Below are 6,005 nucleotides of genomic sequence, written 5' to 3'. Positions count from 1 at the left end.
AAAAAAAAAAAAACTTTTCTAATCTTTATGTTGAGAATTTTTTCTCAGCCCACGCCACAAGCTCCCACCCTAAGAATTGACATGGCTGTGGGCAGTCAAAGAAGATGAATAATCCCTTTCTTTCCCAATTATCATCCAGTGTTACTGTTGTGTGGGCTGAGAGCCTTGCCTTGGAACAGTGATAAGAAGTTCAACTGTAGGCCCGGCATGGTGGTTCATGCATCTCCTAGCACTCTGGGAAGAAAAGGTGGGTGGATTGTCTGAGCTCACAAATTTGAGACCAGCCTGAACTAGAGTGAGACCCTGCCTCTAAAAATAGCCAGGCATTTATGGCAGGAGCCTGTAATTCTAGCTACTCAAGAGGCTGAGGCAAGAGAATCTCTTGAGCCTAGGAGTCTGAGGTTGCTGTGAGCTGTGATGCCATGGCACTCTACCAGGGATAACAAAGTGAGAATCTGTCTCAAAAAAGAAGAAGTTCAACTGCAGTGAGTTTACACGAGCATTCACATGGAGAAGCCTACATTGGAGAGCAAGGTCATCCATCTGCTCTGAGCATGGAAGGGCCCTTGAACTCATCCTTGCCAACAGGGCCTTTAGCGTCCTGGGCTTACAGGCTATGTCTGCCAGTATTGCTCATGCAGGTACCTTAGTAATAATGGCTCATCCCTACCTCGTAGGGTAGCCTTAGTCTACAGGCCAACTTTATATTGATAGAAGGAGTTGGGGTTTCTTGGCTACTTTTCAGAGGTGCTAAGTTGGAAGAGAAGTTTCTTCATTGGAAAGAGGAAGTCACAGTTGGGCCCCCGGGAGTGGTGGAGGCAAGGGGCAGACAGACATCTTAGCCTTCAGCCTTTTTTCTTCTCCTCAGGACTGTGCTGTTAGGGATGGGTAGCAAATGAGTGATTCCTGTGCTGGGGCCAGACTCCCTGTGGGAGAAAATGGGAAGGGTCAGAGTCCTTGTTTGTGCCAGTAACTGGCATATATTAATTCATTAAATAAATGTCCATTAATTACCATACTTATTTATTTGAGGGATCCACACAAAGTACATCTGCTTACTTCCATAGTTTCTTGATGGACATGTTTTTCTCACTATTCTTCTGCATGATCTTGGCTATCACCATGTCAAAGTCTTCTTGGGTGACATGGACTTGCTGTTCCCGTGTGGCATACATGCCTGCTTCTATGCACACACCCTTCACTTCAGCCCCTGATGCTCTTGGCATGCGCTCAGCAATTTTTTTCAGGTTGATCCCCTGGGTCAGGTTCATTTTCCGAGAATGGATCTTCAGAATGTCTAGTTGGACCTCCACGTTGGGGGGTGGGAATTCAATTTTTCTGTCAATACACCCTGGGCGAAGCAGGGCTTAATCCAAGATATCTATCTTTTTTGTAGCCATTATAACCTTGATATTCTTAGTGGCCTCAAAGCCATCCAACTGGTTAAGCAGCTCCAGTACTGTGTGCTGCACTTCCCTGTCCCCTCTAGATCCCCCTCCAGCCATGAGGAGCCAATGGAGTCAATTTCATCCATGAAAATGATAGATGGAGCATGTTCTCATGCCATGAAAAACAGCTCCCTCACCATTCTTGCCCTTTCCTGATGAATTTCTGTACCAACTCAGAGCCAGACACATGAATGAAGGTACAGTCTGTATGATGAGCCACAGCCCAGGCCAGCAACATCTTCCAGGTGCCAGGGGGTCCATACAGCAGCACTCCTTTGGGCTGTGCGATGCCCAGTGCTTCAGAGAGCTCAGGATGCTTAAAAGGCAGCTCAATCAGTTCTTTGATCTCCTTGATCTGCTTGTCCAGCCCACCAATCATCTTGTAAATCGAGTCTGGTACCTTCTCCACCATCAACAGTGATACCAGTGGGTCCACTTTGTTGGGTAGGATCTTGCGCAAAGTGTAGCTGTCATTTCTCAGAGCCACTCCGCAATTTGGTTTCAGGTCATTGATATCGATTTTTTTGTCTAGATCTATGACAAACTTGCCCTCAGGATGTACCTTGACCAACACTTTCTTCTTATCCACGGCTCGGACTACTTCCCCTATGTAAGAGCCTTGTTCTTACAATAGCTGTAGCTCCTACTGCAATAGGCAAACTTTTGAATTTAATTCATTTCTTTGAGTCTGCAGCCTGCAGAGGTTTTGGCTCTTATCATTCAGAATCAGATGGAGTTCTTCGATCTTGGACAGATAATATTGGTGAAGTCCACTGCCTACCTTCCCCTCTTTTAGCTCTGTCTGCTCCAGCCTGTCAAGTGCCATCTTCCTTCTTCAGAAGAGACTGCTGGGTTCCAAGCTAAATACCACATTGATTAATGTCTGCTGTATATCTAGCACAAGGCCAGATGTAAGAACCCAGGCTTAAACAGTTAAGACCTAGATAGAGCCTTAGAGACAGTGACCCTGATCCACGTATCTCACAGAGGGAAAACCAGAGGCTCCAGAAGGAAAGTGCCTTGCTTACATCACAGAAATGAGGGTCAGATGTGAGACAGGGTCCCATCTCTTGATGCCCCAGCCAGTACCATGCCCACCAGCCCTGTTCCCAGCCATCTGCTTCATCTCCATTTAGCTCCCCTACTGTTGAACTGTTGCAGCTCCACATACAGAAGGCATGAGCCTCTGGTAGAACTTTAGCTGTGTTCTAGAATTTTAAGGAGAAAGAGGCTCTGGTGAAAAGCCTGTATGTGGAAACTAATAAATATTCAGCAGCAAACTTGAGTTCTGGAGAAGAAATCTTAAATATCCATCCATGTAGAACCCCAGTGTCTTCACTAACTTCTCCATACCCTGGAGAGGGGACCAACTGGACCCAGAGGCACCAGGGACCCGAAATAACAAAGGTTACCTTGTATTGTATGCTCACCATGTGCCAGGCAATTTCCAGTTGTTTACTTCTCACAGCAACTTGACAAGGCAGAGACCAGCATTTCTCACTTCATACATGGGGAGACCAGGACTCAGAAGGATGGAGGAACTTGTTCAAGATTACACAGAGAGTCTGGGACAGAGCTGGCTGGCTCTCCCTAAACCATAAACAACAGAGAAGCATGCCAGCACATTGCTAAACAGAATGACTAAAAATACATGCTGCACGGATGCTGCCATTTATCAAAAGAAATGTTTATAGAGGTCAAAGTTAAACAGCCCCAAGAGAGATTTTTAAAATTCTGTCTTTTGTACAAATGCAGCAGAGACAGGCCAAGCTGGAGACACAGGGGATGTGCCCAGAAGGCAAGGGCTGGGTGGCATTAGAGCCCTTGCTGCATGGGCCCCCCAAGCCCAACTTATTACCAGGCTGGGCTGTCAGTCCTGGAGGGTCTAAGTGATAGCCTGGGCTTCAGATTGCTCTACTTCTTTTTTTTTTTTCCTCTAGAATTTATCTGGAAGGTTTTATAGCCAGGGAGGAGAGAAAGACCATGGCCCACAGGGTAGGGTACCCAGCTTTGCCTAGCACAGTCTCAGGTTTAGCACTGAAAGTCCTAAGTGCTGGGAATCCCCTTGGTCCCAGGCAAACTGGATGGTTGGTCTCCCTCTGACTGGGTGGCCTGGTACCCTATCAGGCTACAAGGGGCAAGTTGTGACACCAGCTCCTGGCCTGTCTTGGGACAGTGGCCGCCCTCCCTGGATTTCAATTTTCCCATCTTTAAGACAGGGGCATTGGCTAGGACCTCTGAGGGTGCTTCTACTTTATACATTCTGCAGTTATGAACCTATATTTTGCTAGTTGATAGCATTTTTTTGGCCCCTTGCCTATGTTGCTATGCCCTTCCACCCAGGGCGGTACCGAGAAGCCCCAGTGATAACTGGATGCCTGCAGAAGTCTGACCCCACCCCAGGCTTACTTTTTCCATTCACAAAATATATCAATTAGGTATGGAATATTCATCCTAACCATAGCAGAAGGGCATTTAAAATGGAGCCCCACTGCACCCTGAGGGAATGAAAAATCAGCTTACAGATTCCCCTTTACTTGACATTTAATCAGAGTCAAGAGGCTCGGCGTCATAGCTCAGTGAGTAGGGCACCAGCCACGTACATCGAGGCTGATGGGTTTGAGGCTGGCCCAGGCCTGCTAAACAACAATGACAACTACAAGAGAATCGCTTAAGCCCAAGAGTTTGAGGTTGCTATGAGCTGTGACTCCACGGTACTCTACCTAGGGCAACATAGTGAAAAAAAAAATCAAAGAGTTAAGAGCAGAGAAACTTGCAATGGAACAGTCAAGAGTCAAGGCCACACACATTTCCATTTCAGTAAGAAATCTTCCACCATGCACTCTTAGGCCAGTGGTTGTCACCCTGGAGTTGTACAGACAAGGGTAGGGAGGTCCCTGGATTCAAGAAGCTCCTGCTTGGCCCAGGAAGGGGGCCATATCCAGGAGGAATTGAACCCTGGCGCATCCTGTGGCAGACTCAGGGCCCCTATGATGTAGAGGAGGCCTAAACAAGTGGCTAGCTTGCATAACTTAAGATACAAAGGGCTGGGGCCTGAAACCTTTTTTTAGGCACGTCCAATCCTCTGCCTGTTGAGCACTCCCACTAAGGGCTTTGAAAGATGTAGCAAAAGTGGTTTGAGAGGCAAAAGGGCAGGAAAGGGAAAAGTGGTGCAGACTCAGGATGCTGAGAATCCAAAGCCAACAGCCCAGTGCGGGAGAATCAGTGTGCAATGGGAATACAGGAAATTCTCCCACCTTGCAGGGCAGGGCTGGTGCCCCAGAAGAGGGAGCATCCAGAGTGGGCTCCTTCAGGGTTGGCAGGAGGGAACCAGCCAGAGAAGACTACAGAGGGAGCCTGGGGCCATACAGAGGCTATGCTGGATTCTGGGGTTGATCTTGCTTTTCAAAGTTCATGCTTCTGAAATGGGGGACCCCCAGCCCTATGCAGAATACAAGTATATTTGGAACATCATCTTTCAAAAGTGTAGATTACTTGAGGAGGGGGGAGGTCATTGTCTTTATTGTAAAACAAACATGGAGATAGTATGGAGTAGACAACTAACGGGATGAATTAAACTCAAGATTTTAAGGAACACTTCAATCACAACTGAACGCAGAGCCCTTTAGTGTAGCCCTTCAGTGCAGAAGTTTGGGGCAGCATTGCCAGGCAGAGGATCAGAGAGGATACCCGAGAAGGGTGAGGTCTAGGAGAACAGGTCTTCTCAAGGAGACGGCAAGGAGACACCCACAAGGTCCTCTCCATGGTGACTCAGCTCTTGGGAATTTGTAAACTTAACTTCCTAGAACTTGGAAATTTCCACTTCTGTGAAATCCTGTAGTTCTGTGGGGGCTGGAACAGTATCTCCCACTTGATTCAAGCTGGCCAATGAAACTGGTACCTATGGGTTGGAACTTTTGGACTGGAAATAAAGAGGGAAAGACGAAGCCAGTCTGGGAGCACGGCCATTTGGAATTCTTCTATGCCATAAGCTCTTGGCTGGTGAATAAAGCCCTTCCTCTTGTAAACGTGGTGTTTGGGTGCTCTTTCTCTTTGTTGGGCCTGGTCTTCTTGCAAGGAGGGGACCTAGAGAAGGATTTAAGCCTTTTCTTTAAGTGGCAAGATCAGTTTCACAGTTAGTGGCCCAGAGGAGTGCCTGAGGAGGGTATGAAGGCCTGGAGAAAAGGGGCCCTGTGAGCTGAATCTTGATAGAGGCTGGATTTCTTTTTTTTTTTTTTTTTTTTTTTGAGACAGAGCCTCAAGCTGTCCCCCTGGGTAGAGTGCCGTGGCATCACAGCTCACAGCAACCTCCAACTCCCGGGCTCAAGCGAGTCTCCTGCCTCCGCCTCCCAAGTAGCTGGGACCACAGGCGCCCGCCACAGCGCCCGGCTATTTTTTTTGGTTGCAGCCGTCATTGTTGCTTGGCGGGTCCGGGCTGGGGATTCGAACCCGCCACCCTAGGTGTACGTGGCTGGCGCCCCAGCCGGCTGAGCCATAGGCGCCGAACCTAGAGGCTGGATTTCAACAGGAAATGGTGTGATTGAGAGGGAATTGTGG

The 6,005-nt window shown here is 48.0% G+C and overlaps 1 pseudogene; it reads right to left on the bottom strand.

Annotated features, from left to right (window-relative positions):
- Window positions 1-1,055: 1,055 nt before the first annotated feature.
- LOC100945858 lies at window positions 1,056-2,274 on the bottom strand (annotated as a pseudogene).
- Window positions 2,275-6,005: the final 3,731 nt, after the last annotated feature.

This window comes from Otolemur garnettii, unplaced genomic scaffold, assembly GCF_000181295.1.
Source record: "Otolemur garnettii isolate 467f Iridium unplaced genomic scaffold, OtoGar3 scaffold00011, whole genome shotgun sequence".
Classification (NCBI taxonomy): Eukaryota; Metazoa; Chordata; class Mammalia; order Primates; family Galagidae; genus Otolemur; species Otolemur garnettii.
Note: the sequence above shows the minus strand (reverse complement) of the source record. Positions and strands in the feature narration are given on the sequence as shown.